The 18,362-nt window shown below is 39.7% G+C and overlaps 1 long non-coding RNA gene across 4 annotated transcripts in view; it reads left to right on the top strand.

Moving 5' to 3' along the window:
* Positions 1-18,362, top strand: part of LOC146511252 (uncharacterized) — a 161,325-nt gene that overhangs the window by 110,400 nt on the left and 32,563 nt on the right. For 2 of the 4 annotated variants that reach the window (XR_014876016.1, XR_014876015.1), the window contains exons 3-6: positions 615-768; positions 1,782-2,283; positions 2,545-2,604; positions 9,764-9,826. This is a non-coding gene — a long non-coding RNA (uncharacterized LOC146511252). The remainder of the gene's footprint in view (positions 1-614; positions 769-1,781; positions 2,284-2,544; positions 2,605-9,763; positions 9,827-18,362) is intronic. The other 2 variants (XR_014876018.1, XR_014876017.1) reach the window with 1 other exon arrangement.

Below are 18,362 nucleotides of genomic sequence, written 5' to 3' on the forward strand. Positions count from 1 at the left end.
CCTCTCTCTGTCTCTCGTTCTCTCTCTCCCTCAGCCCCTCTCTGTCTCCTTACTCCCTTTCGCCACCATGGCGCTCTGTTCACCAACACTGATTCATAATCTATAGCTGTGCCTGGGAGACCAGCAGCTATTGATTTAACGCCTACAGTAATCCAGCGCTGTATCCGCTGCTTGTTAGAGATGCCGAGGCCTAGGAACTGGGGCTTGCAGAGGTAGCCAGACAGAGACTAGGACAGATGTGAAGAATTGTTTGGATTCATTCCTTCACAGACTTTTTTCTTTTTAATTGTCTCAATAAAAGACCAATTTTGGATAACAGACTGCCATCATCTTTATGGAAAATATAAATATATGGGTGTTTGTATTATGTATTACAGGCTAGGTCAAATGGTTTTTTGAAGTAAAGTTTATTTTAAATCAGAATATTTATGCAACATAATTCAACAAAATGCAGATCGCATCAATGGTTCACAGTAGCTAATTGTATGTGGGAACTCCGTCCATCCATCCATCCATCCATCCATCCATCCGTCCATCCGTCCATCCATCCATCCATCCATCCATCCATCCATCCATCCATCCATCCGTCCATTAATTTTCTGTCACTTATCCAGGTGTGGGTTGTGAGGACAACAGCCGAATCCCAGACTTCCCTCTGTCTGCCCACCTCCACCAGCTCTTCTGGGGGAATACCAGGGCATTCCCAAGCCAACAAAAATATATAATCTCTTCGGCATGCTCCCAGCCTTCACCCTGGACTTCCACCTGGTAGGACTTTGCCGAATTATTTTTCTTATTTTTTTGTAATTGTTCACTATCAAAAATATAGAAATACACGTATGTGAACTCCCAGAAGCCCTCTATGAATAAATCTGACTTAGTAAAAACTTGAAAAATGTTTATAGTGTTTGCTACTTCCAAAAAACAAAAAAACAAGCCCCCAATCTTTTGCACTAATTTGGAAATTATTCAACATCAGTATGCTTATTACGTTGTATGCACCATAAGAATGAGCGCTTAAAGTTTAAAGGATAATTGTGTTTTCTTGAACGTGTTTGGCTACACTAACAGACCATCTGAGGAAACAGTGACTAATTTGTTTTCTGTGAACTGATATTTCAAGTAAATGTGAAGATTTACATGAAAAAAAAATGCTCAATTGTGCTCTTCTCGTTTTAAACATTCACCTTGCTTGTAGTCTGACAGGCTATGATTTTAACAATTTGAGATGATTGTTTTGGAATTTAGAAGTGTTATTGCTGTTTTTCTGGATAATTATTAGATCATGTTGCTTGCCCTTTTAGCCTCAATAACACATCTGTTTGTGATTCCTAAAAATCATAGCAAAACACAGATTTGTGTGACATTATGCAAATTTTAAAACTGATCAGAAATCTGAACTATTAATGTCCAGGGATGATACAATATATGTCCTCTGAATGCAATCAGTTCCCTAAGGGGAGGACCCTAGTCTGATGTATCTTTATTAAAAAATAAAAATAAAAAATCACTGTCACACCACGTTCAGTCATGTCACATAAACATATTGTAAATATAAGTTTGGTTTAACACACCTTTAGCCCATAAGCGATTGGACAGATCTTCACAATTTACAGTGGTATGACACTTTATACCCGATATGTAGTAGCTATATGCACGGCACTAGTTTATATATAGCTGCTGTTCTGATTATTAATGTACATATTTACCACTTTATTTTGCCATATGAAAATAATAATTTTTATTTTTTCCACTTTATTTCCACATGGATATCTAATTAGTAATGGAACCTTTCAGTTATAATTGTCCTTCTCTAAACGTCTGACGCTGACAAGAGTCAAGATCTCTTCTGCGTCTGTTACAATAACCCACTGCTCACGCTTACAATGGCCTGCATATGATTTGGAATGAGCGACTGCTAAGGCAGCCACGACATATTCATACAGAATGCTAATCATGCATGATACAAGAATAATAGACAATGTCGCTTTCAGTTCATCAAGCATCCAGGTAAGTGGATATGTAATTTAAGTTATTATCAAATCTACCTAATTTGGTGTGGTCCATCCATCATGATAATAGCACCATTCTGTGCACACACTTTCAAATGTGACAAGCCTGTATATATATGGACAATACCTTTGGCATCAGAGTTCCTTTTCATTATAGATAATTGCAGTCCATGTATTTTAGATCTCTTCCCTGGATTTTCACGACAATGTAGTTCTTTGAATGAGTGACAAGAAAATGGTATGACCAGTAGACACAACCAAAAATCTAGTGGTGAGTTTCATTTAGTGAACAAATGTCTGTTTGAAGAGGGCAATTTTTTTTTTTTACAGCATTTTATAATGAGAATAATATGAGTATCGCCATGGTCCTTGTATTTCCTTTTAAATTGTGCAGTTTAACATTATGACCCTTCAACAGTTCATGTATAGAAAATTGAAGGCATTGAGTGCAAAGAAAAACATGATGTTAAAGAATATATGAAGGTAAAGTATGAGATGTCTTAAATAAAGGTGCACCGTTCAATTCCTTAAGGTCCCTTAATCAAGATGACAAATGACAGGAAGGCTGAAGAGGAGTACTTATCTCAATCAGGTACAGACCATCAGCACAAAGACAGATAAACACGCTGACCTTCATTAGTCTGGCCAAATAATTAGCTGACCTCGTCAAATAAGCACTCGCGCTGCACACACTCAAGCACGTACGCACACATACACACTTTGCGCACAGTGGTTCGTATGTGCCTTTAATGAAAAGAGGACTGACGCACAAAGCTGATTGCTTTGTTCTGATGAGTTTCTGGCTTGAGTAGCCCACTTGATTGATGGATAGTTGAACACAAGGATGGGTGGATGAAGACAGACAGAAAAGGAAAACTCTGGAGGAGATGAGGGCTTTTGTCGGGTAATATCACAGCAGGCAGGAACAAAAAGCTGTCTACTTGTTTTAATGTGCAAAATGTGTTGATCAAATTGTCGCTGCAATATGCAGAAAGAAACATTAAAAAGCATTTAAAATGTATGCATCTTTATAAATCCTGCAAGACAAATTCTCGAGTCTAGTTGCAGCTACCTTGTAGGGAACAATCATACTTGTCCATGCAGTTGGGTCCTGTCATGTACTTTATGCTCACTTCACCATGACCAATACACTAATCTCTGCCATTCTCCTCTGGCTACAATGAGCTGAAGAAGGTTAACTTCACCTTCCAGGGTAAATAGAAAAATGAACAGAATGGCTGTCTGAGATGGGGTTATAAACAGTAGTCATTAACTCAGCTCTGCCACTTGCTGGCACAGAGGGAGATTTGTGAAAGGTCGTACTTTGGAAGTCAGCTTTGCTGAGATGAAAAACAGCAACACACCAAAAAATTAAGAGACAATTTGTTGTTTCAGAGATACATGTGAATGGGACACAGACGCGATCCAGTTTTAGTCTGTGAGGTTTTTTGTTTCTACATGTAAACTGATCTGACTCTAATCCGACATCTGATGTCAGATTCCTACGTTGCCTTCGGAGTCCACTGCAGACTTGGTCTGACACAGTCTCTGTGAGTGTCAAGGATGTAATTTGCATTGGAGTAACTGATACTTTAAGCTGAAGTAAGGGAACTCTTCACAAAAGGATAAATGCAACCACATCACACTGAACATCGTCAGCAGAGAGTTAAACATGTCAGAGACTTGAAGAATAAGTGCCTTCACTTACTCCAGTCCATTTCTAGGTCTTTGGCTTGACAGTTTTAGAACAGCGGTAATATATTCTGGCACCAGGTCTGAAGACAATTATGTGAAATTGCTGCTTTCTCATCTAGATTTGCCTGTCTCCACCATTTTCATCTCAATCCAATCCAATCTGAAACCATTTGAGCAAATAAAATGATATTTACTTCATCTTCTGTTACAAGCTTTCAAAATTACAGGCTTCAGGAAAAATCAATACAAAATGCCAGCTTAGCAGCAGATGTATGCTCTGTGAGAATGCTAACTTTTCCTCTTCATGTGTCTCCCCATCCTCCCACAGAGGTAAGGGGAGGAGACAGGGAGCAGGAAAAGAAGTTCCTCACCAACAACTAGGGGGGTGGATTTTGTGGTGGATGTTTATAAACTACTTGTGCTTGCAGGCCGAATGCACGATTGTCTTGTCCAAGACGCTAACCTTTAGCATCTCGCTGCGCTTCGGCGCATCTTACAAAGTTCACTGCGAGAAGGGAGTCTTGACCCTGCGGATGATTTGGAGGACTGAAATACCACTTTCATTTATTATTTATCCCGGCTGGCCGAGGGGAAGGCAAGCCGTGGCGCTGTCATACCTGACTGGCTAATGTAAGAAGTGGCCATCTCACTGCAACCCTGGGGAATCAAAGCCCATTACTGGTTTGAGAGATTGCCTAATGTCCACTGTGAACACACACCCTGGATCAAAACATTAGGATGAGAGGGAGATGTAGGTACACACAAACGCACTCCATTCAAACAAGACGTTGTGCAGCGGTTGGAGATGAGAGAGGAGTCCTGGAAAACGAGAAGTAAACATTTATAATTCAGATCTGGCCTTGCAAGACTTTTTGTAACTCCAGTACAGCTAGTTCATTAGGATGTATTGTTTATTAGATTTTTTTTTATTCTACAGGTGGAGACAATGCGTATAGCATTTGTATGACAAAGAACTCCTGTTTTTATTTAGTAGTAAGAGGTAAATTTAAGACTGCCCATATTGAAAATCTTACACAATCTTAAAGATAAGGACTATAGCGAGATCAGCAATACCAAAAGGCCCCTAAGAACAGACCGGACAGCTAAAGTTGATGATTGCAGAATTCTTGGTATAAAAAAACTCTTTCCCAACATCTAACCAAGTCCAGGACGCGCCAAAGTAGAGTCGGCCTTTTGTTGTCTGCAATCAAGAGACGCCTTCATGAATGTAAATACAGAGGTTTTACCTCAACCACTGTTAACGCCATTCTTCCAAAATATACTCTCTCATTTGTTATTTTGAGGTTGGTGGTCACGCATCAGTCCAAAATATTGGTCGATAAGTGGATCCAAAGCATATGACTGACATATTTTTATACTTATCAAACCATTCAGTGACCCCTTTGGTGCACTATGAAGAAAAGATATTTCATCACAGAAAGAAAAAGAATAGGTTTGCAGTGACCCTCTCTAAGAGGACCTAAACTGCACCAACAAAGTACCACCCTTCCACATGAGAGAGCTAAACCTCACTGTACTGTTGAAGAGTTCAGGTTTTACAGGTTTTTGTTTAATTTCTCATCCATCTGACTATGTGAGTAAAGCTGTAATTTATTCACTGTCAAAAAGGTGTTTGCATGGGCCAATAACACTTGCTTATTACAGAGACCATGTCTAATGGATAAGGACTACCTTTACACAGTTTCGCAGGTTGAAAAGTGGAATGACCACTTCTTTTTGCGTTCTTGTGTGCATGTGAGTGGGTGTATCTGTGTCGGCGTGTGTAATTGCCAAGATGGAGGCTTAATGACCCTTTGGATCTGCAACCGAGGTGTAGCTAATGAAGCGTATGTGTATGAAGTACAGGCCTCTGCCTTTAATGGGAGATTCCTATCAATACCACAGATCAGATTAATATTTCAAAGTTAATGTTTTTGTTGAGGAATTTGCAAAACAAACATGAGATGAGGCTTCACAGTCGCTTGTGCAGGAAAATGCAATTTTCTCAGACTTAGCCGCTCATCTTTTTAATTACAGACTTAATAGCTTTATAGATTTTTCAAAGATGAATTCTTATTGGCATTTTTATAATTACTGGTCTTTATTGCTTTTTATGAAAATAATCGTCAAGGCTCATTTACCCCACAAACCCTGAGGCCAAACAAATGCGTTTCAATGATGAGTGCAGATAACCTCCAAAACACTGGTTCTCATTTTTCCAACTCTTGAATTCTTTACAAATATCAGCATTATATTTTTCACTTAATGTAAATAAGTGCTTCGCACCCATAAAACCAATTACTAAGTCTTTTTTTTCTTCTTTCAGACAAGTAGTTTCAGTAGTGAATTTGTACAGACAGCAGTTTTATTGTTTAAATATGTTGGCTGGACAGCATGTTCAAACATACCGTGAACTCCAGAGGCAGCTGAAACCAGAACAATGCACATTGGCCTATGGGGGATGCAGAGTTGGCCAGAGTTTCACATGTCAACATACTATCAAATGTGGTGCTAAAATGAATGAACCTTCTCAGCATTAACACATGTACAGAGCTGAAGCGGGCCAAGACAGCTTTAGAGCTCTGACTGTAGAAAAAATATACCTGGACACTTCAGCGAAAACACATTTAGAAGACCTGGCCAAGCTTTTCTCGTGTAGTCTGCAAAGGCCTTCGAGTGCAGCAGCCTTAGACAAACAGTGGCTCTGAGCCATACCCTGCTAAAACTTTGACAATGAATTTGGGCAGCCGGTAGAAATTCAGCCCTATGAATTTGTGGGATAGCAAAGCAGGCAAATAATCTTTTGTGAAATTTATAACCACCAATGGAAGAGGCTCCTCTAATCACTATTTAATTTAGGTTGAGATTCTGTGCGGAGGGATGAGTGTACATTTGGCTAGACTTATCACCACTAAAAGGGAAATATGCATCGATTTAGCCTTGAACTCCCTGTTGAACTTGGCTGGCCTGCTTCGTTGCGGTTTCCCAGTACATTCCCAATTCCTCCTCTCTCTCCAGGACCCAGCGTGGATGCAGACAATAACCGGAAAGAGTATTTAGAAAATTTTGGAATGAAGTGGATGTAAATTTCAGTCCTTTACATTTGCCAGAAGCATCTGTTTTATCTATAAATACTAGCTCCCAAAGAGCCAGAGCTGTGGAATATTTCAACCCATGCTTTATTTAATTGGCTTGGAAGCATAAAAGGAAAGAAAGAAGACTCAAAGTATGACTCTTTTTCCCTTAGACCCCCTGCTAACATGAATGTCTGGCTCTTCTGTATAACTATCCCAATCTGCATTTTCTCATAATAGGGCCAGTGCCAGCTAAACATGTTCACAACACGAGATTGTAAGAACAAGCCATTTGCTTGAATATTGTATATAAATCAGTTGGCAAGACCATTTATGGCACCAGGATTAAAGCAAAAATCAGTTTTGCTTTTGGGGGGAAATTGGGTTTCTCGTGGTGTGAATGAGTGTTGGCGTAGCTTGTCTGGCCTTGGCTGTGTCTGCTGAAACTCTAAAAACAGCCTCTGTTTTGGTTCCAACATTTTCGGTCTCTATGGCGCTGGATCCCGTGTAGTGTAAACTCAGTGTGGTCTGAAGAGCCTCTCTGTATGTCTGCTACACATGTGAATATGCTCGACAGATGTTAACTGGCTTCCAGGCAGACAGGCTCTCCTCCCCCTGGCCTTTTTGGCTCTGGTTGTGACATGGTGACACACAGTAGCATCTGGAGTTCAGACTGGGTCACCCAGGGCAAATATGATACAGAGCGGTACATCACTTGCTTAGACCTCCCACAACTTTGAAAAGGATGATTTTGACAGGGTTTTGGAAAAATGTTGGCATTCCTGCCCGCTCTACATACGGAGGCTGAAATATTTAGGACTGTTTTGACTTATCTGACCAGCTAACTCCTCATATGTTGGCAATGCAAGCAAGTTTTTACTAAACTCAGGATGAGAAGAAGCAGCAACTGGTAAGGCTGTGAGGGTTGTTTTTTCTTAAACTACCACCAGCATCCAATACTCCATTTATGGAGTGAACCCAAAGGAGAAAGAAATCTGCTGTCTTTTACTGATTCTAGATCTAGTGAGAGAAAACTCTCCACGGAAATGCACACGTCTTCATCCTCACACAGGTATAACTGTGATATGATTAGAAATATGTAGCACAGTTAATGAATTGTTATTTGGTGAGTATGCAAGAGATCATACGCAGGGAAAGGCAGATGTTCAAAATATATGAGCTTATATTCAAAAAGCCCAAATAAACTGAAAGTCACAAATAATAAAATTTGATGTCGTTTAGCTTATGGCATATATAAATTCAAATTCAATTAAAGGCCTTCAGTATCTTTAATGCCAAAGCCAGCCAACTTAAATTCAGTCCATATATGCTGCCAAAGGGGATATATTTGAAAACCTCCAGTGAAAAAGATGCCTGGTTGCCTTTTTTGTGTGGATTTCAAATTATCGTCATTTTTCAAATACATTTTGCTGTTTTATGGTGACCCATTTGTCAGGATTTTGCACACTGCCATTTCGTGAAGGCGGCTTTTTGATAGTCAAGATGGGTGTATAGGAGCCGTATACCTATTAAAGCAAACAAACAAACAAACAAACAAAAAACAGCTTTTGTGTCAGACTTGATGTTTGACTATTTGTCTGCATTTCCATTGTTAGCTGACAGTCAACCGTGCTCGCAGACAGTGAAGCGTCAGCTCGTAGCTCATGAAACAAACATTTAGCAAGCACATAACAGCAAAGCTGCCAGTTGACGTGCACCCGTTCAAATCCATCCCGTCATGTAAATAACTTGTTTCAGTGTGCTTTCAATTAAAGCGGAGGACGAAGTGCCATTGCTGCCTTTGATGGATGAGCTTAGATATTGGAGTGTACCGTTGGATGACAAAACGTTCCCCCACTCCACCTCAACTCCTCTTTCCTATTGATTCTCCTGGCGGTTATTCATCAGGGCGGTGGCCACTGTCAGATCAGCTGCTCCTTCTTCTCACAAAACACATTTTCCACAGTTATTGATAAAGCTATTTGACCTTTTATTCAAATGTGTGTGTGTGTGCGCAAGTCTGTGTGTGTGTATAATGTGAACACATCTGTGTTTTCTTTCTCTCTGCTCTTGCCAGAGGCCTGCAGATCACTGCAGTTACATGAATAAAGTCAGGCTGTTTTGATTAACGCCAAATGAGTAGGTCTATTCTTTGCAGATGTGGGTTTTAGCAGTACTGAGTCTTGCTTTCACACAACAAAAATAAACCCCAAACCTGTTTTACAGTTTGGCAAGGGGGAGCGCACATATACAGTACGGAGAGTTTGCACATACATATGCCTGTGTTCATATACGTCAGTGGTCTCGTACATACTGTGATGTGCATGCCTTCATGCATATTATTTCAGTGTTTTGAAAAATTTCGACCCTTTTGTCAAGGTGAAGACAGGCTGCCTTGGCTGCGAGTACAATAGCAAATGTGCCGTGAGTTAGAAAAGCCAAAATTGGAGGGAAGAAAGCTTTGGTTGCACAAAGGTTGATCCACGGAGAGAATAATGATTTTACAAAATCTCTGTGAGATCAGTGGAGGTTATAAATTGTGATCACATACCATATGGCATCAGACTGAGGGTACCGTTTTGACAGAGATGACCAGATCTTGGAATACTATTGGCTTGTTACTGGAGAAGTTAAAGAGGTAGTTAAAAAAGGTAAATAGTATTAATAGTATTTTTTATTTATATTATATTGTACTCTTACTTTCCTCTCACCTCTGCATGTACTTTTTTACACTACAAGCCAAATTCATCCATCTACACACGAATGCAAGCATTGGGGCATTGTAGCTTGCTCAAGGACACTCTGACAAATGCGATGGAGGAGCTAGAGATCAAACCACTGAACTGTTGCCTAGTGGGTGGGGCACATTTTAATTAGGCAAAGTCAATAAAAAGACACAGAGAGAGAGACAAACAGATATAATGTGCAATCTTGTGGAAATTAAACTAGTTACTTTTGTATGTGTTTGTGGGGTTTTTTCAGGATTCAACCCTCAAGAGAAGTGGTTCATTTGTCGACACCGGACGAAGATCATCAATGTGCAAGGTTAGGATACATACAGTCTTTTGCAAAGTTTATAACCTACTAGGATACAAAAAAAGTTAAAAAAAGGAAGCACATACTTATTTGCATTTTCTGTGGCAGAAAGTCAAACGAATTTTCACTTTATTTTAAAATAAATGCAAGACTTTTCCTTCCTACCTACCACACTTGTTAACATACTAAAAGCATAACAAGACCTCTGTTTAATATAATTGGAAACAATTGTGTTTTCAATTTTGATGGTTGGTCAAGATAAGACTCTGTTAAATATGTTAAACATTTTAATGATTTTTGACACGTTCTTGTAGGGAGACGTAGGGAACAGTCTAATCACTGGGAAATACTTAATTAGCAATGAAACAGTTTGATTTAACCAAATAAGAATTTACTCAACATCTGAGCGCCACATTTTGTTTCCCCTGTATTATTCTCAGTGAAGCCACAGATAGAGGAGGAGAGTAACATTTTACACGCTCTAGTATGAAAGCCATTTTCTTGTCCTTCATGGTGGCAAACTGTTCAATTACCATGTCATATAATTTCCCAATAGACCCCAGGTTTTTCACAATAAAGGACTCAAGTCGCTCCAGTCCAGATGTGTAGTGATCAGTTCTGATGTGGCCGTTAGATTTTATCTTAACTTAGCGGTAATTAACGCAGCTGGGGGTTATTGTTGTTTTTCACAAAAATATCTCAGATACATGAAACTGTCGAAACATCTGTACTTCATTGTTTTGAATCCTTTTAAGATCACCGTGTGTGAGTTTATTGTTGTTTATGTACTGTTTATGTAACACGAGCAAAGCATTTTAATGTATATTTAGCCCCTAGACGAAGTTTAGGGAAATTATAGGTCATGACTTGTGTTTTAAACAATTAAGTTCACTTAGTTAAAATGATTATGTCCATGAATTTAACATAGGTGATCTCACAAAACTCTTAACGGTGGAATCCTGAAACTTAAAGAATGAATAGCACAATGAAAACAGAGATTCTCTGTTGGTGTTTTTGTTTATATGATGACTCGCAGCTGTGTTTATATGGTGTATGATTTTAAACCCTGCTGAGATTGAAGCGCAACGGTTTTATCCTATGAAATTTTCGCTCATGTCTTTTCCTTGCTATCAATAATTAAGACTAGATCTTGGAATGAAAAAGTAATTTCCCTTGAAAGAACCGGATAGAATTGACATAAACCCTAGCCCCCAAAACACAGCCCAAGAGGTATCGAAAAGCTCAGTAGGTGCCAATAAAAGTGGAAAAACAGAAATCTTTCTAGCAAAACACAACAACAAGAACAAGTACAAGCCATTGAAGTGGAGAAGTGAAAAACAAGAGCGACTTAAGGTGATTCTCATCTTCAACTCCAAAGCCTTGGTACTCCCCAAAAAAAGTGGGAATGTAATTTCCCAGACTAGGAACATAAGCCAGGAGTAATCTGGCCTGTAATACCTCCTAGTCCTTAAATAAAAGCCCTCCATTTTAAGTCTTCAACCTCGTTTTCCCCCTCCCTCCCTTCCCCACCTTTAATAGGATTTGGTAGAAAATGGCTTTGTGAATCGCTCCTCTCCGTCTTGCTCAAGGAAGAGCGGGCTATTCTCATTGAGAAGTGCTTAATTGCTTCAAATGACTGATGATATATCGAGGGAGAAGGGCCTTGAGCCAGGGGCCACATCCAAACACATAACAGATAGTGCTGCTGGACGATGGAAGGATATGGACTGCAGTGTATATCTGTACGTTTTTGTGCGTGCGGTTATTGCAACAAAGATGAAATGCTGGGGGTAGATGGTTCTCCGTAAGTGTCATAAGTGCATGTTGTGGATGGAACATGCGTAAACATGCAGCTCCCTGCATGCGTGTGTGCTTGGACTTGCATGTGTGTGTGAAAGAGGGTCGCCAGGCAGTGTGCGTCCTATCGACACCCCAGTAACAGACTAAATTAAAGCTGTGATGAATTGTGGCTGTCATGGCAGGAGAGAGGGCAGACTCTGCACTGTATTCTGCCTCTGATTAGGTAGGAATAGAAAGATACAGTATATCATTATCAATATGTAGCACTATATTTTCATTAGATTTTTCTCTCCACAGTGGACAGCTTGATAGGATGATTTTTCATTTCAAAAAAAAGATTAAACATCTTCATGATGTCAGTGAGGAGTTTGGTTAAAACTGTTTTTGGTGTTTCGTGTGTTAGGAACATGTATTATGATCTCAGTGGTGCCAAAATAGCTTTGATGAACTGGATTTTACTAGTTTCGTGTTCATAAAACAATTTAAAAAGCTAGTGAAGGTGCAACATGCGCAATTAAAATGTAAAACGTAGAAAACCTAAAAGCTCTTTCATCATTGTAGGAAGCTCATGGCCATATGAGAGGCAGCGGCCTTGGGCTGTTTACTTAAAGAAGCAGAAAGTCACAGCAGTTCCAGGGATTGAGGGTTATTGCATGTTTGTACACTTTGTCCTTTGAAAGTGACAACCTTTGGGTAGACCACAAGGTTTTTTTTTCTGTCAGCTGAAGTGATATACCTGAGGAAGCAACATGATACGCAAAAACACAAATGTAGCTCCGAAAGTTACAAATGCTCACTGTAGTTTTCAGAACTAATGAGACAAAAGTAGCTCTTTGAGGTTCAAACCAATACATGTCACAAACAGCTGACGTATCCCTATGAAACCCAACAACTGTTACTAAAGCACAAGACAAACATGGCAGCTGTGTAGGGTTAGGCAGCCTTTTAAACTACATTAAAATTGCCAGCTCTCTATCATGGTCTAAACTTGAAACTGAATATACATCTTAGGGCTGGGCGATATGGCCTAAAATTCATATCGCGATATAATTTGAAGCATGTGCGGTAACGATATATATCACGATATATTCTTTTCTTCTGTATAACGTATTTTCCACACTATAAGGCACACTTAAAAGCATTACGCATCAGAGCATTACAGCTGCCGTAGTGAGGAGCTTCGCGGAGTAATCTGGGTCCAAAACTCCGTCTACTTCAGGTCCCAAAGTCAAACGAACACTAAGAGTTAAAAACGGTCTAAATTCTTTCATCTTTAATAAAATCATCAGCATTGCTGCTTTATCGGGTGTAACAATTAAGTTTAACATCCATGAAAACAGAATTTATTACATTTAACTGAGTTAAAGTTAACAAGAAGTTACTCGCTAGTTTACACCTAAACATCTCATACCATGTTCTGACAGAGATTTTTGAAACTAATCAAAACGTACAGCTCTGCTACCACTTCCAACATAAATGAAGACAGAAAACTAAACAACAGTGGCATTTGCAGGGTTACTGAAGTTGGACTACCTGGTATATAATGTTGTGCTACGTGATTGCTAGCAACACAGCTATGTTAGCATAACATTAGCACAGTGAAGCTGGAGGATAAACGACAACTTTTTTTCCACTCGATAAAAGTTAACGTGAGGGATTCTGGTGGTTAGGGACAAATGCAATTGCATAGCAGGATGCTATACACAGGCCAAACTTCAGTTAGGAGAACAACTGAGATTATTCATCTACAATACAGGGTTATTTATTAATATACTGCAACAACACGGGAATAGAACAGCTGCGAGAGAATTCAACATTAATAATGTTACAGAAGTGAACTCTAGCAGACCATTACATGGGGAAACCATTTGAATACAAGCGCGCCGATCCACACAGGTGTGCACATGGGTGTTCACTGTTCGTAGACTTAAATCACACCTTTCTTGGCTGCTACTTCAAAGCACATTGTGCGCTGTCTGTGCTGCACAACAACATTCAATATTTAGTATTTACTGCTGTTTACACTTAGCTAGATTAATGCGATGGTGTTGTGTATAGTATGTTGCTTTGTTTTGGTTTTTTTGCTTGTTTTCTATTCTTTTTCTCTCAACAGGTGATCCCGGAGATATTTTTTCTTCCCCCCTTTTCTCACTGTCCCTCTCCCCTTCTGTTTTTCTTTTCCTTCCTCTTTCTTTCTCCCTTTCCTATCCCTCACTCATGTCTGTCCCGTCTGTAACAACTGAAAATAAAATAAATAATAAAAACAAAGGTCGATCAAATGGACCAATACGGCAATGCCATGATGATCCATTTGGCAAAATAAATCCATTGGGTATCCTTGTTGGTCTTCAGACAACAATTCTGACGGCTAAAGAACCAAATGGGACAGGCGGAAAAAAAAAAAAAAAAAAAAAAAAAAAAAAAAAAAATGTTACAGAAGTGGAGGAAGCGCAATTTTTGGCTTTCCCCATATTTCAAAAGTGCTTCATCTCTTTGCTATGACTGTCGCCTGCCATAATTTGCAGATGATAATGGTTTTAGCCGCTGCGATGCTTTAGACCAAAACAGGCGCAGCTTGATGACATCATCAACATGCTCTATCGCGATAGAGCGATATAGTCGAAATCTCTATCGTTAGCCAAATTTATATCGTTTTTATCGTATATCGTTTATATCGCCCACCCCTAATACATCTCATTGGGAAGTTGCTTAGAGAGAAGAAAGGATTGTGTTGCTTTTCAACAATGTATTTCCAGTGTATGTTATGGAGTTCTGGTCATTTGTTTGTGGAGCTTCCACAGATTTGTACATTTCCTGAGTTTGTGAACCTCCTTATTTTAGTCTATGGTGAGGCAATCAGGTGTGAACAGAGATCGTCAAGCACAATGCGCAGTCATCCGGCGTTATAAGAACTGTTGAGTGTTTTCTGCCTTCCGGTCTTTTCAGCATTTTCCCTTTTGAATCATTTTTTGTTGCTCAACAGTGGCATCGATCACATATATGGAAACAGGAAACATGACGAGGACCGTTTATATACTCTGAGATATTAGGGTTTGAGATTTTCAATGATCTCAATACTTGTACTAAACGGGGGTTGTTGTTTCGTTTTTTGTTTTTTGCATAGCTCAGCTATGAGTATGCATTTGTTTATCAGTGTCCAATACAGTTTTGTTACTGTGGGCACTTGGACTGACCCCATTATTATCTATGTAAACAGAACATTTAGAAGATAATATGACCTTCTCTAAACCTTAAATATTTGTGCAAGGACATGAAAGATGAGATCTATACAATGCTGCTTTAGCTCCGTTTATAGACATGATGTATGGTGGAGAAGGCCTTAGACAAGTACCATCACCTAGTGCAGTAGATAAAAGATAAAGTCACAGCCACACTGCCGCGTGCAGTAGAAAAGAATACCTTACACAATGGGATCTTAATTAATAGTGTACACACATCCACTAAAATCTGATAATATTTTTTATCAATCTGTCTGTTGACTGAGTTAATTTTTTATGTACTTCCTGCTGCCGACAAGAAGATACTTGCTCAGTAATAAAGTAATGTCTTCCCATGTCCTGCTTACATCCTTAGCAAGTCCTTTTTTCCTTCTCTCCCTGTTGTGCATTCGTAATGTAAATGTCAGTAAAGTTGTGGGTGCTGTACTTTAGCAGAGAAGGGAGAATAAACGCAGGAAGTCACAGATGATTTAAAATATAACTTTTCCAAACAGCTCAAAAAATATCAGCAAACACACAAAGTGTTTCTGTACACGTTGGATGACAGTTTGTCTGCTAGCTAAATGTATGGATGCTGTATTTACCCAGAGGTGTAAAAAAAAAAAGTACAAACATTAATGTGTGAGATCTCGGAGATGGAGAAAGATGAAAGAAAGAGGTCAGGAGAGGAAGATCAGAGGTTATTCTCAAAGCCCAGAAAGTTGATTCTGTTCATCTGGATGTTGAGTTCTCAGTGGGAGAACTCAAAGCTGTGATGTCCACACGAACAGATCAGTTTTCTGGGATTTCCTTACCTGCATCCAGACAATATCCTCAAAGGTAAATCTTACATAATTTTGTAGCTCATGCTAGATTTTTGATCTATATGTGATGGTTGTGGGTTTTTGATTTTTTGAATGAATATACAGTTTACAGCAACGAGCTATGTAGACATGGTGTAGGCTGCTGCGTTCAAGGTCCAAGTCACATCACGAGTAGTGTGCATTATTATAATTTAACCTGCTGATTAAGCCACTCACCTAATTCCATTTTTTTATACTAGCTTGATATTCTCTAAGGGTCAGAAAGCAGCTATTATTGCCCATGCAACATTTGCTTATCTCTTGTTGAATTCAGTTAGCCTTATGCATGAAGAGTAGTAAACCTCAGAACAGTAGAGGCAGCACTGTTAACTCAGACCTTCTCAAAGTGTGGGGCCCGCCCCCTAGAGCCATTGTAGGGGGGCGCGGTATGAGAAAGGGAAAAAAACAACAACGCTTGGACACTGCTAGCACGGGGCGCCTCCACAAACGCAAAGCAGGAGATGAAGCATCGCTGAATATGTTTCCAAACCAACTTCACTCTAAGCCAAAGACTAGAAAATATGGTGAAGCCTATCTTCCCTTTGGTTTCACCTGCACAAGTGCGGAGGTAGGTCTCCCCTGCATAATTGGGTTTCCCTTCGTTGGGAGCAGCGCTGGGCTGTTTAAATCACGGACAAACAGTATCCCACATTCTTGATTTTTAGTTCACAAACACTTGTTGTAATGACTAACTACTCCTGACATTTTGGAGATGTTAGCTCTTTATACAGTAAAGTTACAGCGGGATAAAAATAATATCAGGCTGATCCTGCCACAATTTGTTCCCCCTGTCTAAATCACGGACAAACAGTATCCCACAGTTGTTTATGTTTTTGAACCCATTTTGCACAGAGAGGCATTTTTTGAAAAATGTATTGACAGCAATGTTGAATATTATTACACAGGAAAAAAACAACTACATGTAAAATAATCACACCGTTACGCCTCTGCCTTTCTAAATAGAGGGACAGTAACTGCGTGTTTATACTGTATGTAAGCGTGTAAAACCTGCAGATAGAGACAAAATACTGTTAATCTGACTATCTGCCATTTTGCAATTCATCTCATGTAAATAATAACGTGGCGCACAGCGTGACGTGAAAAAAGGCACATACCTTTGACGTTGCATGACGAACTCTGTATTCCTCGTCCACAGGTAAACGCAAAGAAGGAGTTTTGAAAAATCTCCGTTTTCAGTGATTCGAAACGCCGTTTACGTGTGGACGAAACAGCTGCCTTTTCGAAAATAGCCGTGTAGGTGTGGACGTAGCGTAAAAGAGTTAGTAGTTTATTTTCTTACTACCTGTAATTTATTGCAGATTACTTGTATTTGCTCAATTGTTTACTAAATGTTTGAGGGGGGTCTAGCAAAAAAAGTTTGGGAACCACTGCGTTAACTGATCATAGCATGTACACAACCGACTCGAGGTCACAATACAAATTGTGCATCTTATTTCTAAGTGATTATCTTCCCCACACCACACTGCTACACCTGATCCTAAAGCTATTAACTGATTATAACTGTGTATATGATAAAATATGATTATGTAGATCTCAGTGGTCATCCAACTGTGAAACCCCATTTATGTTTTTGTAGCTTTTCTGGTAATAACACTCTAATATCTCACAATGTATGTTTTTGTACTTTTTAAAAACAATACCAGCCACTTAAATAAACTCTGAAGCAAACCACTTATGAAATCAGCCCAGCTCAACATGACTCTACACATTTGAGGTAACACATGGGAAGCTATTTTTGGTGACACAATCCTAGGAATTCAGTGGCAAGTGGAATTCACATATATTCTCTCATGGCGGTAGACTGTCTATGTGTATATACTGTTTTATCAGTGACCCGTATCCTGTTTACCTGATAGAGGCAAAAACTCAGCATTGAAACTCCTTAAAAGTCAAAGCCAAAGGGGCGAGGGGGTGGAGGAGCGCATCCAAACGTATACCACATGTTATCACACACATACACACACTTTCGTACGCACACACACTAACATACACACACACACACACTCCACCAGCCGCAGGGCGCCATGGTTACCTTGGAACTTTAACGTGGACCAGCTGGTGTACTTGGGTTGTGAAATTGCATTGCACTCTCGCGCGCACAGACACACACACACACTTTCAGAGGATCAAAGGGAGTTGGAGCCCTGCACAGCAGCCCTTCTGCTCCTGCCCTTGGCTAAATGGACGACCAAACATTCCAGGCTGTCCAGCCCAGTAATATCTGGCCCGCAGCCTAATGAAGATGGACTGTGTTTATAATTCTCATGTTTGCTCTGATCACTAACATAATCCTTTCTATACACATAACACGGAGATAGAAAACACTGTTTCTGCTTCTTCACATTAAGTCAAAGTGCAGGAGAAGAAGAGACGAATGAAAGAGGTACCTAAAGCTGAAATACAAACCCCTGTTTCAGTAGACTTTGTAGCTCTTTGCATTTTCACACAGGGCATCACATGATCTCAAACAAAAGAGAAGGCACCAAGGGATGTTTTTCTGCCTGCTTGAGACTTTGACACCTGCTTCGCCGCAGCAAATTGGAATGGCTCGCTCTCAAATGAGATTTCTGCCTGCCGCATGAGGAGAGAAAAAAGGTCACCCATTACAACTATTCTACATGATTCACAGAGTTATCACATCTC

The sequence above is a fragment of the Neolamprologus multifasciatus genome, chromosome 9 (assembly GCF_963576455.1).
Source record: "Neolamprologus multifasciatus chromosome 9, fNeoMul1.2, whole genome shotgun sequence".
NCBI lineage: Eukaryota > Metazoa > Chordata > Actinopteri > Cichliformes > Cichlidae > Neolamprologus > Neolamprologus multifasciatus.